Source organism: Piliocolobus tephrosceles, chromosome 1 (genome assembly GCF_002776525.5).
Source record: "Piliocolobus tephrosceles isolate RC106 chromosome 1, ASM277652v3, whole genome shotgun sequence".
NCBI lineage: Eukaryota > Metazoa > Chordata > Mammalia > Primates > Cercopithecidae > Piliocolobus > Piliocolobus tephrosceles.
In genome coordinates, this window is record NC_045434.1 from 13,608,533 (window position 1) to 13,634,826 (window position 26,294).

At 43.8% G+C, this 26,294-nt stretch overlaps 1 long non-coding RNA gene across 3 annotated transcripts in view; it reads left to right on the forward strand.

Annotated features, from left to right (window-relative positions):
• The window catches only part of LOC111545252, a 34,384-nt gene that overhangs the window by 6,787 nt on the left and 1,303 nt on the right, over positions 1-26,294 (forward strand). The window contains exons 3-4 of one of the 3 annotated variants that reach the window (XR_002732382.1): positions 20,881-21,782; positions 25,506-25,924. This is a non-coding gene — a long non-coding RNA (uncharacterized LOC111545252). The remainder of the gene's footprint in view (positions 1-20,880; positions 21,783-25,505; positions 25,925-26,294) is intronic. The other 2 variants (XR_002732383.1, XR_002732384.1) reach the window with 2 other exon arrangements.

Below are 26,294 nucleotides of genomic sequence, written 5' to 3' on the forward strand. Positions count from 1 at the left end.
GATCAATGGGTTTGGTTCCTCCTACTCCCCAGACGACCTGATTCATGAGATGCCTGCCTGTTCCCCGTGGGTATCTTGAGTTTGCAGCCCATGCTCAGTAGAGTTTATTCAGCAATCCTTTTCCTGACCTATAGCAGATTCCTAGCCCATCACATTTCTAATGCAGTTGTTGCAAGTCTTGTCCAGACCTTTCAGACCCTTGATCTTTCCGGGAGATTGTGCCTCATACATTATTGAAAAGATTGAGGCCACACAACAGGTAGTCTTAACGCCTCAGCTTTCTGCCTTTCTGCTTCTAAGGTCTCTCTCTCTATTCCTTCCTCTTTCCCTCCTTTCTAACTCTCTTTTTCTTTTTTTCATCACTTTAAAAAATTGTAAAATAGAGTGTACCTACAGAAAAAGGAGGCCGAGGCAGGAGAATCGCTTGAACCTGGGAGGCAGAGGTTGCAGTGAGGCGAGGTCATGCCACTGCACTCCAGCCTGGGCAACAGGAATGACACTCTGTCTCAACAAAAAAACAAAGACGAAAAAGAACCAAAAAAACAAAAACAAAGATATACAATTCAGTGATTTATCACAAAGTCAAAACCAGTGTCATTATCAGCCTGATCGAGAACTAGAACTCTGCCCTCCTTCACCCTGCACTTACTCCTCATTCCCCCGTCCACCTCTACCCTCCCTCCCTATCAGAGGTGACCATTATCCTGACTTTTTATGTAAAGCATCTTTGATTATCTTTACCACCAAAAATATATGTATAAACAGATGTTCATAGCAGCTTTATTCATAACTGCAAAAACCTGGAAGCAACCAAGATGACCTTTAATAGGTGAATAGATAATAAACTGTGATACATTCAGGCAATGCACAATTATTCAGTCCTCAAAAGAGATGAGCTATCAAGCCATGACATGATATGGAAGAATCTCAAATGCATATTACTAAGTGAAAGAAGACAATCTGAAAAGACTATATGCCTTATGATTCCAACTATATGTCATTCCGGAAAAGGCAAAACTGTAGAGGCAGTAAAAGGATCAGTAACTGGCCAGGCACAGTGGCTCACATCTGTAATCCCAGCACTTTGGGAGGCCCAGGCGGGTGGATCATGAGGTCAGGAGATCCAGGCCATCCTGGCTAACATGGTGAAACCCCATCTCTACTAAAAATTAAAAAAATTAGCCAGGCATGGTGGCAGGCACCTGTAGTCCCATCTACCCGGGAGGCTGAAGCAGGAGAATCGCTTGAACCCGAGAGGCAGAGGTTTCAGTGAGTCAAGATGGCGCCACGGCACTCCAGCCTGGGTGAAAGAGCAAGGCTCCATCTCACACACACACAAAAAGGATCAGTAATTGCCAGGGATTAGGGGGAGGGAGGGATCAAACAGTGCAGCACAGAGGGTTTTTAGGGCAGTGAACTGCTGTGTATGATACTGTCATGATGGGCACCTGTCATTCTACATTTGTCAAAACTTGTAGAATGTACAAGACCAAGAGAGAACCCTAATGTGAACTATGGATCCTGGGCGATACCGATGTGTCAGTGTAGGCTCATGGATTGTAACAATCACAGCGCTCGGGTAGGGGATGTTGATAGCGGGGAAGGCTGTGCTATGTGGGGGGCAGAGGGTATTTGAGATATCTCTGTACCTTCCGTTCAGTTTTGCTGTGAACCTAAAACTGCTCTAAAAAAGTAAAATCTTAAAAAAAGGGAGAAAGGTCTCTTTAAATGCTAAAATTTAGTTTTTGGCTAAACTGAACTTTAGTATTTCAATGCTAAAGCCTGTTTTGTGTGTGTGTGTGTGTGTTTTAACTTTATATAAATGTAACTAAACAGTACGTATTCTTTCATGTGCCGCACTTTTTACTCAACATTATACTTGTGAAAATCATCCAGGTTGTCATGTGTAGGTGTAGTTTGCAGTTTTTATCAGTGGATAGTATTGCATTTAAAAAAATGGCATAATTTGTTGGTCTGTTCTACTCTTGGTGGAGATTTAGGTTGTTTCCAGTCTAGGGCTATTGTAAATGATGCTGCTATGATCATCCTTGCTGTTGCTGTTGTGTGCTGGGGGAGGCACATGTGTGTTTCTGAGGAGTCGGAGTCTTCTTTGTGGAAGGGTTTAAATGATCAGTTCAGTTTATTGAATAGTTATTGGGCTAGTTAAGATTTACGTATTTTCTTGTGTCCATTTTTGATAAATTTTCTTTTTAAGGGATTCACCAATTTATCTAAATTTGCAAAATGTTTTGGCATAAAACTATTCATAATACCTTCTTATGGTCTTCAATAAAGGTGGTTCTGTTGTGATGTCTCTTTATCATGCCTGACATTGATTATTTTAATCTTCTTTTTCTTTCTTTTGCCCCCTTGATAAATCTTGCTAATTTTTGTTTGTTTGTTTGTTTGTTTTTGTTTGTAGACACAGGGTCTCACTCTGTTGCCCAGGCTGGTCTTGAACTCACGGCCTCAAGCAGTCCTCCTGCCTTGGCCTCCCAAAGTGCTGGGATTACAGGCATGAGCCACCATGCCTGGTTTTGCTAGGGTTTTAAATCAATTTTATTACTCTTTCCAAAAAATCCAGATTTTGGTTTTGTTGATACAGATGCTCCTTCATTTACAATGAAGTTGTGTCCCACTTAAAGTGTGTTTTTAACTTAAGATATTTTCAACTTATAATGCGTTTATCTGGACATAATTCCAATGTAAGTTGAGGAGCATACTGCATGCATATTGCTTTCATATTATTGGAGTGATAAAATCATAAGTTGAACCATTGTAAGTTGGGGACCATGTATATTTCATATTTTATATATTTTTTTAGTGCATTAAATTCTTCTTTTCTTGGGTTTAATTTTCTGTACTTTTTCTAATTTCTTGAGATGGCTGCTTAGTTCATTAATTTTAAGCCTGTCCTATGATCAATATATGCAATTATGCAATTATAGTTATAAATATTCATCTAATCATAGCTTTAACCTTATCCCATGACCTTCAGTATGCAATATGTTTATTATCATTCTATTAAGATATGTTAAAATGTTATTTTGATTGTTTTCATGGATTATTTAGATGTATATCTGCATTTTCAAATACATGGGGCTGGGTGCAGTGGCTAATGCCTATAATCCCAGCACTTTGGGAGGCCAAGGCGGGTGGATCACCCGAGGTCAGGAGTTCAAGACTGGCCTGGCCAACATGGTGAAACTGCATCTCTACTAACAATACAAAAATTAGCTGGTCATGGTGGCACATGTCTGTAATCATAGCTACTTGGGAGGTTGAGGCAGGAGAATTGCTTAAACCAGGGAGACGGAGGTTGCAGTGAGCCAAGGTTGTGCCATTGCACTCCAGCCCGGGTAACAGAGCAAGACTCCATCTTAAAAAAAAAAAAAAATTCATGGGAGTTTTCTAATTATCATTTTTGTTACTGGCTTTTTAGCTTACTTGCAATGTATTTAAAAAGTGTATTTTGTGTAATTTTAGTCATTTGAGATTTGCCAAGACATGCTTTATGACTTAGCATATGGTTGATTTTTGAAATTGTTTCTTGTGTGTTTGAAAATAATGTACACTTGTAGTTGTGAGTTCAATATTCTATATATGTCCATTAGGTTATAGTTCCTGATTGTGTTGTTTGAATCTTTTATATCCTTACTGACTTGTCTGCTTGTTCTGTTAAATATTGACAGAAGTGTGTTAAATTCTACCATGATTGTGGATTTGTCCATATGTAGATATGTTGCTTTTTGCTTCATGTATCTTGAGGTATTAGGTGTATATAATTTTATAATATTGGCTGGGCGTGGTGGCTCACTCCTGTAATCCCAACACTTTGGGAGTCTGAGGTGGGTGGATTCTCTGAGGTCAGGAGTTCAAGACCAGCCTGGCTAACATGGTAAAACTTTGTCTACTAAAAATACAAAAATTATCCAGGCTTGGTGGTGCACACCTGTAATCCCAGCTACTTGGGAGGCTGGGGCAGGAGAATCGCTTGAACCTGGGAGGTGGAGGTTGCAGGGAGCCGAGATTGTGCCACTGCACTCCAGCCTGGGCAACCGAGTGAGACTCCATCTCATAATGATGATGATGATGATGATGATAATAATAATAATAATAATTTCATGACATTATAACTTCCTGGGAAATTGGAAATCTTGTTATTAAGACAGGCCCTTCTTTATCTCTAGTAATGCTTTCTGCTTTAAATTCTATTTTGTTTGATAATTAGTAATATAGATAGTCCATTTTTTTTGGATTAGTATGGTATATATTTTCCATACCTTTACTTTTATCCATTTTGTATCCCCGCCCCCCCCTTTTTTTTTGGCTCACCTCAATTTTTGCTCACTGTAACCTCCACCTCCAGAGTTCAAGCAATTCTCCTGCCTCAGACTCCTGAGTACCTGGGATTATAGGCGCCTGCCACCATGCCTGGTTAATTTTTGTATTTTTGGTAGAGACGGGGTTTCACCATGTTGACCAGGCTAGTCTTGAACTCCTGGCCTCAAGTGATCTACCTGTCTCAGCCTCCCAAAGTTCTAGGATTACAGGCATGAGCCCCTGCCCAGCCCATTTTATATCCTAAATGTAATCTTCTGTAAACACTATATAATTGAAAACATTAATCATCTGGCAATCTTCGTCTTTTAATTGGACCATTTAGTCCATTTATATTTAATGTAATTCCTGATTTCTCTTTTTGGTGGGGAGACAGGGTTTAGCTTTGTCATCCAGGCTCAAGTGTAGTGGTGTGAACATGGCTCACTGAAGCCTCGACCTCTTAGGCCCAAGAGATCATCCTGCTTCAACCTCTCAAGCAGCTGGGACTACAGGCGTGTGCCACCATGCCTGGCTAATTTTGTATTTATTGTAGAGATGGGGTTTCACCCTCTTGCCTAGGCTGGTCTTGAATTCCTGAGCTCAGGCAATCTGCTGGCCTTGGCCTTCCAAGTGCTGAGATTACAGGTGTGAGCCACTGTGCCTGGCCTAATTCCTAATATATTTGGATTTAGATCTCTCATGTTGTGTGCTTTCTACTTGTCCTACTTATACTCTATGTTCATCTTTCTCTCATTTTATTGCTTATTTTGGATGACTATTTTTTTAATGTTCTGTTTCCTTCCTCTATTATCTTGGAAATTATATATCCTTTTTACTCTTCTTTTGGCAATAAGCTGCAAGATCACAGTATTCCTTCTTGTCTTATATTAATTGGTGCTTCATGCTCTTTTCAGGCATTTCAAGAACTCTGAAACACCCTAACTCTACTCCTGTCCCCAATTTTGTATTATTGTTGTCGTGTATTTTAAGCTATATATATATATTTTTTTGATTGATTGATTGATTGATTGATTTATTGATTTATTTTGAGGTGGAGTCTCGTTCAATCACCCAGGCTGGAGTGCAGTGGCGCGATCTTGGCTCACTGCAAGCTTCGCCTCCCGGGTTCACACCATTCTCTTGCCTCAGCCTCCTGAGTTGCTGGGACTACAGACGCCTGCTACTATGCCCGGCTAATTTTTTTTGTGTTTTTAGTAGAGATGGGGTTTCACTGTGTTAGCCAGGATGGTCTCGATCTCCTGACCTCGTGATCCCCCTGTCTCGGCCTCCCAAAGTGCTAGGATTACAGGCATGAGCCACCGCGCCTTTTTTTTGTTTGGAGATGGCGTTCACTCTTGTTGCCCAGACAGGAGTGCAGTGGTGCAGTCTCGGCTCATGGCAACCTCTGACTCCCGGGTTCAAGCGATTCTCCTGCCTCAGCCTCCCGAGTAGCTAGAATTACAGGCATGCGCCACCATGCCTGGCTAATTTTGTATTTTTAGTATAGACGGGGTTTCTCCATGTTGGTTAAGCTGGTCTCGAACTCCTGACCTCAGGTTATCTGCCTGCCTTGGCCTCCCAAAGTGCCGGGATTACAGGCATGAGCCACTGTGCCTGGCCAAGGAATACGTATTTTAAATTCAACAACATTTTAACTTTTTTATATAGTCACTCTCAATTTGTATTTACCTATATTTTAATACTTGCTATTGTTTAATGTATTACTTTCCTTCTTGCATCTCTGACTTTCCATCTGGGACTATTTTCCTTGGGCCTGAAAAGTATTCTTTAATATTTCCTTTATTGTGAATGACAAATAATTCTGTTTTGGTTTGTTATCTTTAATTCATCTTTATACTTGAAAGATATTTTTGGAGGGCATACAATTCTAGGTTGGCAGTTACTTACTTTTAGTATGTTAAGGGTATTTCATTATTTTCTGGATTTCCTTGTTTCTCTTGAGAAATCAGCTGCCTGTCTAATTGTTGCTCCTTTGACAGTGATCTGTCTTTTATTCTGTGGCTTTTTAAAGATATTTCCTTTTCCTCTGGCTTTCAGCAATTTTACTGTAATGTACCTAGGTGTATTTCCTTATTCTTGGAGTTTTTATGGACTTCTTGAATCTGTAGCTTTATGTGTTTAATTTGCTTTGGAAAAAATCTCAGTTATTATCTTTTCAAATATTGCTTCTTTCTCATTTTCTCTTCTATCTTTCCAGAATTCCAATAACATGTATACTAGGTATTCTTACTCTATTATTTATCACTCTTAACTTCTCTTCTGTCTTTTTCATTCTTTTATTCCTTCATGCTTCATTCCAAATATTTTCTTCTGATCCAACATCCAATTTACTTCAGCTTTGTCTAATCTCTTATAAAACATACTCATGACTTACTAAATTTAATATAATATAATAATTTAATAAATACAATATATAATATATAACAATATAATATAACATAACAATATATAATATATGATATAATAAACATAATAATATTTTTTCATTTCTAGAATTTCTGTTAACACCAATATCTGGAGACTCTCTGAGTGTCCATTGTTCTATTTTCCATTGTTATGCTGGTTTTTATGTTTATTATCTTTTCTTCTTATTTAGTTATTTTTGCTGTTATAGTGGGCATAGTTATAACATTAATTGCGGAAATTATTTGAGACCTAGGATGATGTTATCTTCCTCCAGAGAGGACTTACTTTGCTTTTGTCAGGAGTCTGGGGCCAAGAGTACCCTGAGATTAATTTAATCCAATTTAATGGATTGAAATGATTTGAAGGTGAGCTGCAGTGTCTGCAAAGGCCGGGCTATTTCTGGATAATATTTACTCCTACAGTATAGTCCTTTAGGGTCACAACCCAAAGATAAGGATTTTCCTGGGAGACTCACCTTGGTGGACCCTGGACCCCAGTATCAGATCCTCTAACCATATCATGCTGTATGAAGTGTTGCTCAGATTCTCATCTTCTCTGCTGTGTGACCTGAAGTTGGCTAACAGTGAGGAGGAAGAGTGACTTCAGACTCTGGGTTTACCTTCTGGGCCTCCATTTTTCCTGTTCCCTGGCTTGCTAATTCTTCACTCTTGTGTTAGCTATCAGATGCTTCCGGAAAGATGATCCTTATATTTAATGCAGCTCGTATGTTTGTTCTCATTGGGAAGATTGGTATGAATTACCTAGCTGCCTCTACTTTCTCATCATTGTTTCTCAGCCTTCTTTCTTTTGTATTTCATGGAATTTCAGGTAAAGAAATGTCCCTTCTTCTCTCTAAAGCCAGCCCTTATAGGTGCGACTTGGTCTCCTTTCTCTCCATACTTGTCCAGAATCATAAAGCATCTTCAATCTCTCCTTTAACACTAGAGCCTTCCCCTACAAACACATTCAGCTATCCCCTACACAAACAAATACAACCAACAAACACGGTTTTCTAAACCTTGCTATTCTTCCCAATCACAAGCCTATGTGGTACTATTTTTGGTGACGACTCTTGCCAGAACAGTTTATCAACTCCTTTTTTTCCCAGAGTAATGTTGACAAATCTGCTCAAATCAGTGTTCCCAACTTGATTGACTTGGCCAGAACGAGTTTACATAGAGAAGAGTGAAGGGGGAAGATAAAAAAAAATGAAGAGATGCAAGAGGAAATTTATAATGTTTTATTTTTGTGATGGTGTCTTGCTCTGTCACCCAGGTTGGAGTGTGGTGGCATGATTGCGGCTCACTGCAACCTCCACCTTCCGGGTTCAAGCAATTCTCCTGCCTCAGCTTCCTGAGTAGCTGGGATTACAGGTGCCCGCCACCACGCCCAGCTAATTTTTTGTATTTTTAGTAGAGACAGGGTTCCCCCATGTTGGCTGGGCTGATCTTGAACTCCTGACCTCAAGTGATCCATCTACCTCAGCCTCCCAAAATGCAGGAATTATAGGCATGAGCCACCGTGCCTGGCCATAATTTTTTATTTTTTTGGACGGAGTCTTGCTGTGTCACCCAGGCTCGGCTCACTGCTGCTTCTGCCTCCCGGGTACAAACAATTCTCCTGCCTCAGCCTCCTGAGTAGCTGGGACTACAGGCATGCACTGCCACATCCGGCTAATTTTTGTATTTTTTAGTAGAGACGGGGTTTCACCATGTTGGCCAGGATGGTCTTGATCTCCTGATGTCGTGATCCGCTCGCCTTGTCCTCCCCAAGTGCTGGGATTACAGGCATGAGCCGCCGCGCCCAGCCCATAATGTTTTAAATTATGCAGACAAGCCTGGGGTTTTTCCATAAAAATTATCTGCCCCTTGTTCTTATTTTCTCTTTTTCCTCCCTTTTTGTTATCAGAGTTTTTGAAGGGGCAATTTATCTTTGTTATTTCTATTACTCAAACACACAGTCTTATTTAAACATCACCAAAAACCTCCTAGTTGCCCATCCAGTGGCCTTTTCCCAATCAAAACTCATTCTCCTTGTTCTCCTTGTAGAACTTGTCAGGGCTTTCATCCCTCAAGTTTCTCCTCCCCTACGTTCTGGAAAGCTTGACTTTCTCAGCTCTCCTGCCTACTCATTCTTTTCCACCTTCCATTCCTTTCTTCTACTTCCTAAAGATAGAACTTCCAAAGGTTCTTGGCCCTTTCTCTCATCTTCTCATCATAGAGTTTTTGCCTTAGTAGATTTATGGCTTCCACCATTCTTTTTTGGGTAAGGACACCCAGGTCTAAATATCTGGCCTAGGTTTCTCTGAGGGTTCCAGTTTTGCATTTCTGAATGACTGCTGTTTTTTCTAGCGGTGTGTCCTACAAGTCCTTCAAGGATATTTTTAAAAGTTGAGCTCATAATTTCCATCCACAAACTTCCTATTTCTTATTTCCCAAGTCGATTAATATCACAACGGCATCTCTATACTCCTTCTTTTTTCTCTACATTAAATGCCTTTTCTTTCATCTCCATTGTTCAAATTCCATATAGCTTTGAAAATTCAAAGGTTTCTCCTTCAGAAAACCTTAGAGTCATATGAAAAAAGTATGGGCTTCAGCAGTGAGAGATGGGTCTCAAATCCAGGCTCTGTCACTAACTGTATGACTCTGTACAAGGTGTTTACTGCAAACTTGAGTTTTTCTCATCCATAACGTGGGAGTCAGGGTGACTGGCTCACAGGGTTTATTGATAAGATTAAATGCATTATTTATGAGCATGCTCTGTGTCTTTTGTTAGACTGTAAGCTCCTTGAGAGCAAGATTCATGTCTGATTGATCAATATATCCCCAGGTACTGATTAGTTATCACATGAATGAATTAATATTGCACATTTTGCCAAACAACATGGTGCTGATGTCAGCATTTTATTCACCCACTAAAGAGATCAAACCTACTTTATTTTGGTCAATATTGCCTAATTATATGCAGGCACTACCTTGATAGCCTTATTTTATTTCTACTCAGGTTAAATGACTTGACTTAATGTCAAATGAGTACTAAGATGGGAGAAGGAATTGAAGGCTTTTAGACCTACCCTGGGGTCAGTTTTTTGTTGCCCTCCCACATGCAGAAAAGTTGGAATAATTGTCTAGTGAGCTTAATAGTGTAGACAACCGGCCCTGGCTGGAAAGGTCCCCAAGTCCCATTGCCTCTTTTTATTTTTGTTTAATTTATCTGGATAATTCCTTCATCTCTTCACTTCTTTTGATCTTTGGTGAATAGCCTCTTGGGTGCAGGAAGCCATCTGTTCCTACTTCCCTATTCTCATTCTCTCTCTAGCCTCCTTCCTCCTCCTTGTCCTTAAAAATGGGCGAGACTGGCTGGAGCTGTCCTGCAAAGCCAGCCCTCACCTGGGAAGGGATCTTTTTCCAAGGGCATACCAGGCCCAATGCACTTGTCTGCTAGAGTGAACATGCCAAGCACTTGTCCCTCTCTTGGCCTATCAGATGCAGCTGAATACACTTGGCTGCTGCTCCAGCAATTTGGTTATTCATTTTCGGCTCTCGGCTGAGTGTCTACACCTGGTCAGAGCTTGGCTCACACACTTCCTAGTTCCCTTGGCTGAATGTCTGCAACCATTGCATATTGGCTCTTTCCCTTTATCCTCACTTTCCCTCATTAGGTAAATCCTTCAAGGGAGGAATAAATGGAGGTGAGGTAGGAGATGGGCACACACAGTGGCATTCCCTTTGAATAGCTGGAAAAGATCTTAGAACAAAGTTTTCTGGTCAAGGCCAGTGTAGTAAGGTGAATTATTGCCTCCCCCAAAATATCAGGTCCTAATTCCTGGAACCTATACATGTTATAGCTGAATATTTGTGTCCTCTCCCAAATTCATCTGCTGAAATCCTAATGCCCAAGGTGATGGTAATAGGAGATGGGGCCTTTGGGAGGTGCCCTTGTAAAAGAGAGTGCAGAGCTAGTCCCTCCCACCATGCGAGGACACAGCAAGAAAGTCCATCACCACATGTATGAACCAGGAAGCAAGCCCTCCCCATGTTACTGGATGGAAGGTCTTGACTGTGAGTTGTCTAAATTCTTGGGGTGTTGAACAAACAGTTGAACAAAACACACAAAGCAACAAAAGAATGAAGCAATGAAAGACAAATGAAGCAACAAAAGAAAGAAGAAACACAAGTAAAGATTTATTGAAGTGAAAGTACACTCCATAGAGTGGGAACAGGCTTGAGCCAGCAACTCAAGAACCCCCCAATTCAGGTTTTTATTAAGCTAAAATAATCTAGTAACACCCCAGATGCCATTTAGAGGTCTCCAGTTGGTTCCATCTTATGAAGGATTGGCCTGTGACCAATCAGAGGCTGAAGTGGAAGCTTGGCCTGCCATCAATCAGAGGCTGAAATGGAAACTTCTGTCTTGTTATCACAGGAGTAAAAATGTGGCCTGTATGCTGCCTCATCTTGCCTAGAACTGGCTGCACCTGCTGTTCTTTTGCTTATGCCTTAACCCTTGGTTACCCTTATTCCCTATTCTCCTGTCTCACCCAAATATCAACTCTGCCAGTGTCTTGACCTTGGACTTCCCAGCCTCCAGAACCATGATAAATGAATTTCTGTTGTTTGTAAGCCACTCAGTTTATAGTAGTTTGTTTCAGCAGCCTGGAAAAACTAAAACATTTACCTTATTTGGGTAAAAATAATTTTGTGGGGCTGGGTGAGGTAACTTATGCCTGAAATCCCAGCACTTTGGGAGGCTGAGGAGGGTGGATCACATGAGGCCAGGAGTTTGAGACCAACCCGGACAACATGGTGAAACCCCGTCTCTACTAATAATGCAAAAAAATTAGGTGGGCTTGGTGATGAATGCCTGTAATCCCAGCTACTTGAGAGGCTGAGGCAGGAGGATCACTTAAGCCCAGGAGGTAGAGATTGCCATGAGCTGACATGGTGCCATTGCACTCCAGCCTGGGCAACAGAGTGAGGCTCTGTATAAAAAAAAATAAAAATAAAAAGGATTTTGCAGATGTGATTAAGAATCTTAAGATGGGGAGATTCTTCTGGATTATCTCGGTGGTCCCTAAATGACATCATAGGTATCTAGTTCTAGACTGAATGTTCGTGGGTGAGTCCACTAAGAGCTGCTGCTCCCGCTACCACCAGGAAGCTGGCCACCCACTGCAAAGCTGCCCTACAGCTGCTACAATCTGTGCCCCAAACACATGCCTCACACCCAAGGCTTCTGTCCCCTCTGAACCCAGTTTGAAATTCAAGTCTTGCATGACTGCCTGTTATTTGAGGAATCTAAATTACAACTGGGACTTCGGTTGCAGGGGTGCCTGGGAAATGCGGTTTTTAGCATTCCAGCTTCTGCATTTCAGGAAGGCAACTTCCCGTTGTGGCCGTTGTTGCACTCCAGATGCCATGTGTGTTGAGTGGGCCAGTCCAGAATTTCTTACACAAACACCTACTACGTGCATAGCAGGGCTGTAAGCCATTTAGAAAGCCCTGCACGCAAGGCACTTACTTTCTTATGGGTGTAGCTAGTAAGTTCATCAACAAATAAACCCAGTAATTTAAGATACCGTTATTTGCCACAAAGGAGATAAAGTAGTGTAATGAGGTAGTGACTAAGAGTAGGGGTTGCTTTAGTTATGTAGATTTATATATAGATTTCGCTAACAGAACAGAAGAGTTCTCTTGACCTGACGTTCTTTGTCTTGATCTGAATGATGAAGAGGCAGCCATGTGCAAGTCTGGGGAAACGGTGTCCCAAGAAGAAGGAACAGTAAGTGCAAAGGGCTGGAGGTGGGAATACCTTGGCATACTCAAGGGAGAGAAAGAAGCCAGTGTAGCTGGAGTGTGGTGAACGAAAGCAGAGTGGAAGGAAATGAGGTTGAAGGACTAGGCAGATGCTAGATCCCAAGGACCTGATGGGGATTTGGATTTGATTCTTGTGACAACAGGAAATCACTGGGAAGTTTTAAGTGGGGGAGTTAGAGTGGGTTGAATAGTGCCCTCCAAAATTCATGTCCACTGGGAAACTCTGAATGTGACCTTATTTGCAAATAGGTTATTTGCACATGTAATGAAGCCAAGGATGGAGATCCATCCTGGATCAAGGTGGGCTCTGAATCCAATAAGAATGTCTTTGTAAGAAACAGAAAATGAGTCACACAAAGAAGAGGGTTTGGGGCAATGCAAACCAAGGAGTGACAAGGATTCCCAGCAACCACCAAAAGCTAGGAGAGAGGCAGGGAATGGGTTCTCCCTCGGATCCTCCAGAAGAAATGGAACCTGCTACCATCTTGATTTTGAACTTCTGGCCTCCCGAATGCTGAGAATACATTTCAGTTGTTTCGCACCTCCTAGTTTGTGATACTTTGTTATGACAGCCACAAGAAATAAATACAAGAGTGATGTGATCTTATAAGTGCTATAGAAAACTCACTCTGGCTGTGGTCCGGAGGTGAAATCTAGGAGCCAAGACCGATGGTGGCAGGGAGACCTGTTAGGACTGGGTGTGGCAGGGGTCCAAGTCGGAGATGCTGCTGCTTAGACTGGAGGAATGTCTGGCTAGATGGTGAAAAGCTTTCAGTTTCAGGATGTGCTAGGAAGGTAGACCCTGTGGGTTTTACTCTTGGATTGGATGTTGGGGGAAGACTGAGAGATGAGAAAGAGGAGTTAAATCCGACTCTTAGGTTTCTGGCCTGTGCTGTTGGCATGATTTATTGAGATGAGGAGGCTTACAGAGCTAAGTTGGGATTGAGACACTTTTTGGTCATGCGAAGTTGGAGATGCATATTTGAAATCTACACGGAGATGCTGAGCTGGGCAGTTGGGCTAGACCAGTGTAGGGCTTCAGCGATAAGTAGACACAGGGATAACATTTGAAAGCCATCTACATATAGGTGACATTTAAAGTCTCAGGACTAGATGAAAGAGTAGATGTGGAAGAGAGAAGAGCTAATGTCAGAACTCTGGGGCATTTGAGTGATAGGTAGAGGTCTGGAAGAGACAAAGGAAACTGAGAAAGCATGGGGAGGAGGGAGGAGAAAAACCAGACAGAGGTGGGCCGCAAGTCACCCGAAGGAAGTATTTGTGAGATGAGATGATCAACCCTGATGCTGTTGAGGGCTTGAGCTAGATGAAGACATTGGTGTGAGCATCAGCGTTGGCTCAACATAGGTCTTTGGGAATCTATTTTAGGAAGAGGTGGAGGAAAAGCTAGACTGGGGTCATTGAAAGAGAGAATGGTTGGCAAGGAGGTGGTGATGGTGTCTGCACAACTCTTTGGAGACGTTTACCTCTGGAAGGAAGCATGGAAAGGGCCTGGGTGCTGGAGAGGGGTGTGAGAGAGGACAGCGACAGGAGAGGTGTCCACAAGGAGCGTGGTGATGTGATTCTGGGAACGAGTGGAGTTGTCGGCCCTCGACAGGCCAGGTGCAGTTCTTCTCTTGTGACCTAGGAGAAGGCAGAGCAGATGCACCAGCTGCCGCCAGGGCTGGTGGATGGAGCTGGTGGCTGGAAGAGGTGAGGGAGGTCAAGCTACCACCCAGTGACAAGGGCTGGGTCCCTGTTTCAGAAACCTGTGGGAAGGCATTCTTAGTCTCAGATGTAGTCTGTTCAATCATCTCAGCAATGTCCAGGTGGCAGGAACCCAGGACTAAGCTCTAGCACTCTAGACCAGTGTAGAATGACTATAGTTAACAATAAAATATGACCTGCTTTCTGGCAGTTAGAACGAGGATATTGAATGTTCCCAACACAAGGAAATGATGAATGTTTGAGATGATGGATATGCTAATTACACTGACTTGATCACTATACATTGTAAGTATGGAAACATCACTATGTACCCCATCGCTACAAATATGTGCAGTTATTATTTGTCAATTAAAAAAATTAAAAAATAATTTTTAAAGTCATTTCTCTGTCCAGGATTTAGAACCACTGCTTTCCTTTCTTCTCACCACCCACTATCCCCCACCTTTCACCCTTGGGGATTTGGTAGGGCTCAGCGAGTTTTTCTGTTAAACCCTATTTATTTATTTAGAGACAGGATACTGCTCTGTCATGCAGGCTTGAGGGCAGTGGCGCAATCTGGGCTCACTGTAACCTCTGACCCCTAGGGTCCAGCGATCCTCTCACCTCAGCCTCCTGGGTAGCTGGGACTATAGGCGTGTGTGCCACCATGCCTGGTTAGTTTTTATATTTTTTGTGGAGACAGGATTTCAGCATGTTGCCCAGGCTGGTTTCAAACTCCTTGACTCAAGTGATCCGCCTACTGCCACCTCCCAAAGTGTTGGGATTATAGGCGTGAGTAGCAATCTGCCCTACGAAACCCTTTACATATTGAGGGTCTGATTACATCCCCTGTGCCTAGGAGAATGGGCTACTTCTTGTTCCTTCTCTTAGAAAGAAAGTGGCCCAGTGTGGTGGCTCACACCTATAATCCCAGCATTTTGGGAGGCCAAGGCGAGTGGATTACGAGGTCAGGAGTTCAAGACCAGCTTGGCCAACACAGTGAAACCCTGTCTCTACTAAAAATACAACAATTAGCCAAGCATGGTGGCGTGCATCTGTAGTCCCAGCGACTTGGGAGGCTGAGGCAGGAGAATCTCTCGATCGCTTGAACCTGGGAGGCGGAGGTTGTGGTAAGCTGAGATCGTGCCATTTTACTCCAGCCTGGGTGACAGGGAAAGACTCTGTCTAAAAAAAAAAAAAAAAAAAAAAGAAAGCTAATAAAGTAACTCCTCTTCGAGTCCTCTTGGAGAGTAAAGGACTATCACTCTGCACCTATCTTTTAAAGTAGAGCCACCTTGGGGATCATAGCCCTTAGGGATCATAGCCTGTTCTCTTCCCTCTCACCCCAGTCCTCTGGTAGGGCTTTTCTCAGGGGGCAGGCTTTTCAGTGCTTTAATTTTTTCCTAAGAAAGGGGAAAAGCCTCCATAAATTTAATCTTAGCTAACTAGTAATATGGTTTGGCTTTCTGCCTTTTTACCTTCCAGACATGTTTAAAGCGTTCTATAGAAGTCTCCAGTCCTGTGTAATAACCTGCCCCCAAAGATTCTATGTTCAAACGAATTTTGGACATCTTGTTTATTAAAGGTTTGGAGAAGTCCTGTAGTTAAAAAATTTTTGTTCTGTTTTAGTCAACATTTCTCAAACATATTTGACCACAGTGTTCTGCAGAACACATTTTGGGAAATTTCTGCTTATATAACCCTCAGTTTATCAGAAAGAAAACAGTCATTTCCATTTACCATCTAGATGCAATGGACCCTATAAATATTTTTCAGTCATTTTACATATAATTTGTAGAAATAAAAATAAAAGGAGAGTGAAAAAACCTCTGCTAGAAATTCAGACATCAGAATTTAAACACACCAAGTCCACTTTTTTAAATTCTATGTTTTCTTGATTTTGAAGGTGTATATAACTCACAATGAACAATACTCTCCAAAGGCAACCAGCTGCTCATCAGCTGCCATGCGTGAATCTGGAACATCCGTCTTAGATATAGTGATTCAGATTTCAAACCCATCTCTAATTAAAGTTCACACTTACCATTGCTTCTGTCTCTTGTACTTGCACTGTCAGAATACATAAAACAAATTTGAAGCCTTCAAAAACAGTTTTGTTAAAGAGAGGATGACCATCTTCTTTGCTTCATAATTGCAGAGCATTTCCGTTTTTAGATTTGTAAACACCATTTAAGATGATCAAACCACCAGGCTTTTTATTTCCTTCCAGTGACCTTTGTATACACACTTGCCTTCAACATCTGTTCATGTAACAAAACATTCAAGTAAATTTCAGGCTGGGTACAGTGGCTCACGCCTGTAGTCATAGCACATTGGGAGGCTGAAGCGGGAGGATCACTTGAGGCCAGGAGATCAAGACCAGCCCAGGCACCATAGAGACACCCTGTCTCTACAAAAAAAAAACTACAAAAAAAAAAAAAAAAAAGAAAGAAAGAAAGAAAGAAAAAAAAAGAAATTGGCTGGGTGTGATGGCTCATGCCTGTAAGTTCCAGCTACACAGGAGGATGAGTCAGGAGGATAAGGCAGGAGGATCTCTTGGGCCCAGGAGTTTGAGGCCTCAGTGAGCCATGATTACACCACCGCACTCCAGCCTGGGTGACAGAGTGAGACTCTGTCTCCAACACACAAACATACAAGCAAGCAAGCAAACAATTAAACAAACAAAAAACCCAAGTAAATCTCAGTGTACAAACATCATAAAAGTTGAAAAAACACTGCCAGGCATCTTTTTAGCAAATGACATAGTCCAGGTCCTGTTGACAGAATATTATGTAATAAAGTCCTTCTGGCGGAATAGCTAACTGGATGAGAGCACCGTATTCCCTTTAGGTCTATGGAAATAGATCATTTATCCATCAAATTTTGAGTCTGAGAAATGTATTGATGATATTGTCATCTGTAGATGTACAGTCTGAGATCTCACTTACATGGTCAATTTCATCATCGTCATTAGTATCTAGAGACTGGCTATCTCTTTGCTTTCTCCTTCAGATTCATCTAACGGTTGTGAAACATCTTCCTACATATTTTTTCTCTTTGCCATTATAGACTGACTATAAAAAATTCTGAATTTTCAACTGCATTCAATGCAAGCAAAAAGCAGGCTATCGAGATGTCTCTAGTCCTCTTTATACCTTCTCGAAGATGATGCCATACTTCTGCCAAGGCCACAGGGAAACTGACAATGATGGCAGTGTAATGATTAATCTCACGATCGCATCATTCTTCTCATCTAGGTCATTCTGCCATTCTTTTTCTAAAAGTATACTTTGAAATAATTCATGAGTAATGATGAAATAGCAAAAATGTTTCAAGATACAGAAAAAATAAGAACCCTAAGCCCCTCAGATGTAACTTAGATGTATATGAGGGTCCAGTGGGTGCATACGGTAATTGCAATATAGAGCGAGTCTTATTTTTTTAGGAAAAATAAGTAATTACTTTTTTTCCTGTGGAAACCCTTTAAAAAATAATAAAAATCAAGTAATATGAATCCTTATGAATACAACTTCTCAAAAAAAACCTTATAAATTGAAATTAGATCCAACATATCCCAATAAGAGTTCGTTTTCTCCCATATTTTGACTCATGTATAATTTTTTAAAACTTTCTGTAAATGGAAACATGCTTTTCCCTTTTGAGTGATATATGATAAAGAAGTGATTTTAAGTAGAACATTTTATAGAGTTTTTTTTTTTTTTTTTTTTTTTGAGGCAGCCTAAGCAATATAGCAAGACCCCGTCTGATCTACCAAAGCAAAAAAAAAAAAAAGGTTTCTTTTGAGTCAGGGCCTTACTCTGTTGCCCAGGCTGGAGTGCAGTGGTGCAATCACGGCTTACTGCAGCCTCAAACTCCCGGGCTCAAGCGATCCTCCCACTTCAGCCTCCTGAGTAGCTGGGACTGTACACATGTGCCACCATGCCCGGCTAATTTTTAAATTTTTTTGTAGAGACAAGGTCTCACTACGTTGCTCAGACTGGTCTTGAATTCCTGGGCTCAAGCAATTCTCCCACCTCGGCCTCTCAAAGTGCCGGGATTACGGGCATGAGCCACTGCACCTGGCCTAGAATAGTGTATTCTTAATTCATGTATTGAAAGTGTATTTTTGGACAGTCTTTAAAATATTCACGATATTTGTCTTTTTTCCCTCTTAAGTGACACATGTCACTAAGTGGATTTGAGATATGTAAGAAAAGTGTGATTCATAGAGATAAAGTAAAAAAGGCAAAAAGTAAAAATAAAGTAAAAAAAGCAAAAAAGTTTGATTTTTCTAACCAAATATACATATTTTATAATGTTATAGCATATAAAAACATGTAACATATATATGTTATAACACATGAAAATCAGCAACTGTTTTTATTTTCCTGACATTTGGAATGCTTATATTTGAGACTTAAATATGTCTATTTTTATAATTTCTGACATTTTATTTCTTTTTTTTTGAGACCAAGTCTCACTCTGTCACCCAGGCTGGAGTGCAGTGGTGCAGTCCTAGCTCACTTCAAGAAATCACTTGAACTCCCCCTCCTGGGTTCAAGAGATTCTCCTGCCTCAGCCTCCCGAGTAGCTGGGGTTACAGGCATGCGCCCCCATGCTGGGCTAATTTTTGTAATGTTGGTTGAGATGGAGTTTCGATCAACTCCTGACCTCATGATCCGCCCACCTCAGCCTCCCAAAGTGTTGGGATTACAGGTGTGAGCCACCTGACATTTTATTTCTAATGAACATAATCAGACAGGAGATCTCAGCTGTTCTTTTCAAATAATACATTATAGTATATGGATTCTCTTCACCCATAAATAAAAAGCCAAATTAGATAGAATCACCAATATATACATTTTTTTCTTTCAACTTACATTTTTGAAGTACCAAAACTCTGTGTCTGGTGAAAATAATCTTCAGATAAATTTGCTGAATGATTACCATTTTGTTTTTTGTTTTTATTCTTTCAGAAACAGGGTCTCACTCTGCTGCCCAGTCTGGCTAGTTTATTCTCAATGTTTTGTAGCGATGGGGTCTCACTATGTTGCCCAGGCTGGTCTCGAACTCCTGGCCTCAAGTGATCCTCCCACTTCAGCCTTTCAAAGTGCTGAGATTACAGGCATAAGGCACACTGTGCAGCTCATTTTATGCTTGTTGTGAAGTTCCTGTATTTCATCATCAGGGTTCTTATCCTTCTTGTCTTCAGCCAGTGCTCCACCGTGGATGTAAAATAAGCAATATATGACAAAGACTAACTCAATGAAAAACTGTATAAGGTCAGATCCACTAAGGGTCACAGGGAGTGAGTGGCTGAGTCACAAGTATGCTCACTCGTTTCTGCAAACAGTCACACAATGGGGACATTCTTAAACAGTTCTGTTTCAGAGGCGGATACTTTAAATAATAATTTTGTTTGAGTTAAAAAATAGAAATAGGGCTGGCATTGGTGGCTCATGCCTGAGATCCCAGCACTTTGGGAGACTGGGGTAGGGGGACTGCTTGAGGCCAGGAGTTCAAGATCAGCTTGGGCAACATAGTGGGACTCCATCTCTACAAAAAATAAAAATAAAAAGATTGGCTGGGTGAGGCGGCTCACGCCTGTAATCCCAGCACTTTGGGAGGCCGAGGCGGGTAGAACATGAGGTCAGGAGATCGAGACCATCCTGGCTAACACGGTGAAACCCCGTCTCTACTAAAAATAAAAAAAATTAGCCAGGCGTGGTGTCACGCGCCTGTAGTCCCAGCTACTCAGGAGGCTGAAGCAGGAGAATTGCTTGAACCCAGGAGGCGGAGGTCGCAGTGAACCGAGATCATGCCACTGCGCTCCAGCCTGGGCAACAGAGAGAGATTCCGTCTCAAAAATAAAAATAAAAAATTAAAAAAAATCAACTAGGTGTAGTGGCCCGTGCCTGTAGTCCTAGCTACTAAGGAGACTGAGTGGAAGGATTGCTTGAGAGACTGGGAGGTTGAGACCGCAGTGAGCTGTGATCACACCACTGCACTCCAGCATTTAAAAAAAAAAAAAAAAGGAGAGAAATGGACACAAAATACTCTTAGTTTTTTTAGTGATTAAAACCCTTGGGTCTCTTTGTGGTGGTGGTTGTTAGAGATGGGGTCTCGGTATGTTGCCCAGGCTGGAGTGAAGAGGTTATTCACAGGTGTGACCATGGTACACTACGGCCTCCAATTCCCACCCCAGCCTCCTGAGTAGCTGGGCTTACAGTGTGTACCACCATACCTGGCTTCTGGATCACTTTTGAGAGATTTTGGAGTGTCACCGGCTGAGGGACCTCGGTGCTGGCCGTGGTCTCTGGTTATGTGGGGCAAACCTGACTCATTCTTCCTCTTTGAGGCTCCTTTGCATAGATTCCTTGCACACATCACTTTTTCATTTTCTATAGCTCAAAACAGATTTCAGTATCCAAGACTGTAACTCAGGGTATGTGCATTTACATTTAGTTTGGGATATGCTAATGTGGTCAGCAGCACATTTCTAGAAAATTGCTCCCAATGGCTGCTACTGCAGGGTTAAAGTTCTGATTTGATGTTGACCCTCACTGGCTGTGGGCGGGGAGGCTGACATTTTCGTCCTCATCCCCAGGATCTTGGAGGAGTGTCTCCTGTGGGTATGGTAGCCTCTGGGGCCCTGAGCTGCTGACAGCGGATGAGAGGTGGAGTGAGCCTGAGGGGCAGTCATTGTCACACAGAGCCTGGAGAAAGCATTTGGGAGGAGCTTCAGCTCTGGCATCTCCTCTTATCAGAGTTCCTCTGGGCCAGTAGGCGCACGTGTCACTTTCTTGCCTGGTCAGTCAGGCCTGCATAGACACATCCCCGGCCCCTTTCCTTTGGAGCTGTGGTGTAAGCCCAGGATCAGTTCCCATCCATGGCCAACAGGGTCTTCCCCAACCACTGGCCCCAGCAGAAGGCCATCCCTCTAATCCCCTGCTCTTGGAAAACATCGCAGAGGTGGATGTGCTTTGCTGGGTCAGCAGTTCCAATAACAGTACTGAGCCATGAAGCCAAGGGCGAGCAGGAAAGAAAAGAGGATGGAAGAAAGACAAAGAGGAAACAGTATGCAAAGAGAAAAGAAAATTGAGTGAGGGAAAATGTGTAGAAAGATGAAAGGAAAATCAACACGCCTCGTGGGATGAGTCCTGTGCTGGTGGCGGTGCCTCTCTCATTGGGTGCTGTCACTCCCAGACTGGACTGTCTGTTTTGCACAATGAAGATCAGGCAGGATGTGAGTGGCATAGCAAGTGAGAGCCTGCTGACGTGGCGTGCTCTGGGGGATCGATGCCCATGAAAGAGAAATGTGACTACATTAGAAGCTCTGCAGAGGCAGATATTCAGAGCGTGTTCATTCACGTACCCCAATGCCCAGGAACAGTGCCTGACACATCCTAAGCACATGATAAATATCTGTTGAATTAAATCGAATGTTAGGTGAATGCCGAAGAATGAAGTTGGACCTGCTGTTGTCCTTGCATTCTCATGGATCTAAAGGTGAGTCCTTCTATTCCTCTAGGCTCCCATATTTAGAGACTATAGCTCCATGTCTACCCTTGACTTGGAACGATTCTCCCCCAGTAATGAGGACACAACCGGGGCAGCATGGGAGGAGCTAGCTGCAGCCAGGTCGGTGGACTGGGCCCGACACAGGACAGACAGTATACGGTGTCGCTGGGAGTGTACCTTTTGGGTTGCTAGCATGCGAGCCCTGGAGGGAGGGGGATGGAGATCTAGAATAATGGCCCTGTGCCTTGGACGTATGCAGTACTTACATCTTCATTCTGTTGTAAAGTAGGTGGGGTTAATATTTCTCAGGCGAATTGTCTCCCTCAAGGGGAAGCAGAGCTTGGGCATCACATGCTGGGTGCTGTGGGTTTCAGCTCTCCTGCTGTGCTGAGTTGGGTGCTGGCTGCTACGCTGGGAGCCCTGGTGTAGACTGGGGAGGGGACAGGGCAGCTGGAGTGCTCTAGCCATGTTTCTGCTATTTTCCACCATAACGCTGATGGGAGCAGAGCTGTTGTAGCAGTTCCTGGACAAAGGTAGGCAGAAGTCTCAGGATCTCTAGGATGCAGAACAGGTTTATTCCCTTAGGGATCTGTCCACGAGCAGACCAAGAACTTTTCCAAATGACAGTGGTCACACTATTTAGTCTGAAACTGGGGTTTCCAAAAAGCCCGATTCCTTGTATAAAGTCAAATCAGCAAAATCCCACTTGGACCAGGCTGCATACTTGGCATTTGCAGCCTCTCCCTATTGATGAATTCAACCTAACTACATGTTTTGAACACATTCTACATTCAGGGATGCCATGAACAGATGTGCAGGTTGTGCACTGCACAAAGGTGCTTGGCTTAGCCAGGAGTGTGGAGTGTGTGGGGGGAGTGGAAGGTGCATGGGTGCTGAAATACAGATTGTGCTCCTCTGTTGGATGTGCTCTGAGGGTTGCCTCCACTAGGAAAGAGGTGACTTTTTCTTCACACAAGGGCATAGCTCCACAGAGCTGTCATGCAGGCTGGTAGGCACTCTACATGTGAGGGGGCCCCAACTCTTTCCCCTAGGTGTGTGGGTGTTGGGGATATGATAGAGAGGAAGACAGATCTCCTTCCCTCCAATTGCAAACAGACTCCTAGAAAGACAGGCACCTAAACCAACAATTGCAATCACACCACTTCTCCTTTCCTTTCCTGTAAATATTCCTTTCTGGTTTGTTGGAAGGCTACAGAGCTGTCAGGGAGGACTGACAGTCTCTGTGGAGGAAGTTTCCCCTTGCTCCCCTTTGGCAGGAATGTTCAGTAGAAGCCCAGCTGAGGGACTCAGCAAGGAGTCCTTCCATCCCATAGCCTTGTTCCCTAATGATGTGAAGGCATCCCAAACAGGCACAAGTGGGACAGGATGCTGAATCCCAGCTCCGGCCATTGGAAACATTGTAACAGAGGACAGGTAACACCGTACAGCTCCCAGCCTGAAAGGAAACCCAGTCAGCAGAACTTTCGTTCATCAAACTAAAAGGGACGTTGTAGGTGTGTCTGTGAACATATTGCTTCCAGGCCAAGGCAGCTGCTCTGTTGGCCCCAACCCCATGGACAAGGAGGATGTGAACTGGGGGGTTTCTGGGTTGGCATCCAGACTACTGGTCCTTGCTTCTACCTGGAGCTGTGCATTGGGGAGCCAGGTGGGCACTGACCCAGATACCAGCCTGGCCAGGACAGCCAGGAGAGGTGTGGCAGCCCCACCCCAAACCCCAGTGAGTGGGTCAGGCTCTGTGGGCACATGAGCCATCAGCCAGCCTGGCAAGACACTGGTCAGGAGTCACCTACTGGGGACCTGAGGGGCTGCAGGGACCCCCTGACCCAGCACCCTAGAAAGCAAAGTCTGTCAAAGATTGAATTCCTATAAGCTTTTTTTTTTTTTTTTTTTGACAGTCTGGCTCTGTCGCCCAGGCTGGAGTGCAGTGGTGCGATCTCCGCTTACTGCAAGCTCCACCTCCCGGGTTCACGCCATTCTCTTGCCTCAGCCTCCAGAGTAGCTGGGACTATGGTCCCCGCCACCACACCCGGCTAATTTTTTTGTATTTTTAGTAGAGATGGGGTTTCACCGTGTTAGCCAGGATGGTCTCCATCTCCTGACCTCGTGATCCGACCGCCTCGGTCTCCCAAAGTGCTGGGATTACAGGCGTGAGCCACCGCGCCCCGCTGAATTCCTCTAAGTTTTTACCTCCCATCATCCCTATTAAAGAAGGAGGGAAAATGTCTTAGCTTGAGCTGTTGTAACAAAGTACCAGAGCCTGGTGGCTTATAAACAACACACGGTTCTTCCTCACGGTTCTGGAGACTGGGGGTCTGAGATCTGGGTGCCAGCATGGTTGGGTTCCGGTGAGGGCCTCTTCCGGACTGCAGATGGCACATTCTAGCTGTGTCCCCGCATGGTGGGAAGAGAGTGAGACTCTTCTCTGGGGTCCCTTTGATAAGGGCACTAATCCCACTCACAGGGGCTCCAACCTCAGGCCCCAATCACCTCCCAAGGGCCCCGCCTCCTAATGCCATTCATTGCCTTGGGAGTTGGGTTTTTTTCAACATAGGAATTTTGGTCGGGCTGTGAGGAGCATAAACATTCAGTCCATAACAGAAAGGAAGTCAGCACGGGTGAAATGTAACTGCTCTTTCACTTAATTCTCCCAGCAAACCAGCAAGGGAGGCAACATGACTCTTCCTATTTTACAGAGGAACAAAATGGGCTCAAGAGGTGAAGGAATGCTTTCTGGGTTAGAGAGTTAACCAAAGTAGAGTTGGGGGCCCAGCCTAGCGGGTAGATGCCAGGCCCAGCTGTCCCTGCAGAGAGCAGGCAGTGACCTCCTCTGATGGGGCCAAATCCCCTTTTCTCCTTGGTCTGAGGAAGGTGGACAATGAAGAAATAATAGCACATGCTCTTCACCCTTCCAGGCTCAAGCCAAGTTCCACCTCTTCCATGAAGTCTTCCCTGATCCCCCAGCTCTGAATAACTGCTCAGCCCTCCACACTGCCATACATTTTAGCAGCCACTTTTACCCTGCTTTGCCTACCAAAGAGTGAAGGACCCAACTGCCCCTTCTTCAGGACAGGGTCAGCAGTCTCTGTAACCCCTCAGGCTCTGGGACGCTGCCCTGCCCTTATTAGGAGTGGAGCAGTGTAGTAACAAGGGGATCATGTGCTGGCTGCTGGACTCCGGTGGGCAGAGAATAGAGCCAAGGCTGCCAGGTGTGTGCACACCTGTGCCACGGGCCTGCACCGGGAGCTGATTACATTGTCAGTGAGGAGATGTATCCCCATGAAGGGAAAATCCATCAGATGATAACTACTGTTTTGAGATATTAACTCTCCCAAGCTAATTAGTTCCTCCCAAGCCCACCTGGGGTTTCTGAAACTTCTGGTTGCCTGCCCTGCTGGCATTTTCACTGAGGGAGGGGCACAGTGTGGAGGGGGAGAGCTGGGGGAAATATTCTCAGCTTCGTCCCAAGCATCTAAGCTATATTCTCTGTGGATTCTCTTCTTCCTGCCTGTTGGTAATCCATCATCTCCCTTCCGGCAGATAAACAGCTATTCTCTGACACCAACCCACATTTGCTGTCCACTTCTGCTCCCCATAGTCATGGTGTAAACCTGCACTCCCAAGCTGTGGCTTTGTTCTTTATGTGTGAAGGCATCCTTCAGAATTCTAAGGGAAATCTCTTTCTCATTGCAGCCCGGCTTTTGCAAATCAAAAGTGCTTTGCTTTTCAGACTATTTATTGCTTCTGCTAGAGATAGACAAAGCCTACTTGAAAGCCGGGAAATGAAGAACCTGAAGTTGGTGTGCACAGTGGGTAGAAAGTGATCCTGCCACCCGAACCTTGGGGAGCAGTGGGCTCAGGCAGGTTTGTCACCAGCCATCCTAGGGCCACCATTCATCTCAGCCTTCATCAATGTGTTCATAAACGTGAACAGACTCAGTAAATGTGACAATCATCTGAGCGGTGGTGTTCTGAGGAGGGGGAACGTTTTTCTGAATTTGCGAATGAGTCCATGGGGGTCTTTGACAATGGGTACAAGGAAGTAGACGAGACAGCAACTTTTAATGCCGACTGACGTCCCACTATAATGAAGCAACATGGTGGACACACAGGTAAGGACAAGGACGGGGTTGCAGTTGCTGCAGAGTCAGGCAAGGTTGCCACAGGGAGGGAGGGACTGGAATTTGGCTTCGATGAGGCGTTGAATGGGCAGATCAGAGGGAGAGGCATTTTAAATAAGATGTGGGGGGCGGGGGACACAGGTATGAGGGATGGACGTTCATGCAGCGGCAGGGGACAGTGTGATGGTGTTGAGGCTTGGGGTTGGAGAATAAGAGAAGAGTGGGTTGGCGGATTTGGGTCCTTGAAGGCCAGACTGAGAGGTGGTTCAGTGGGCAGTGAAGGACCCTGGAGAAGGAGAGCAGCCTTCCAGAGGGAGGCGGAGGGCAGGGTAGAGGTGAGGCGGAGGGCAGGGTAGAGGTG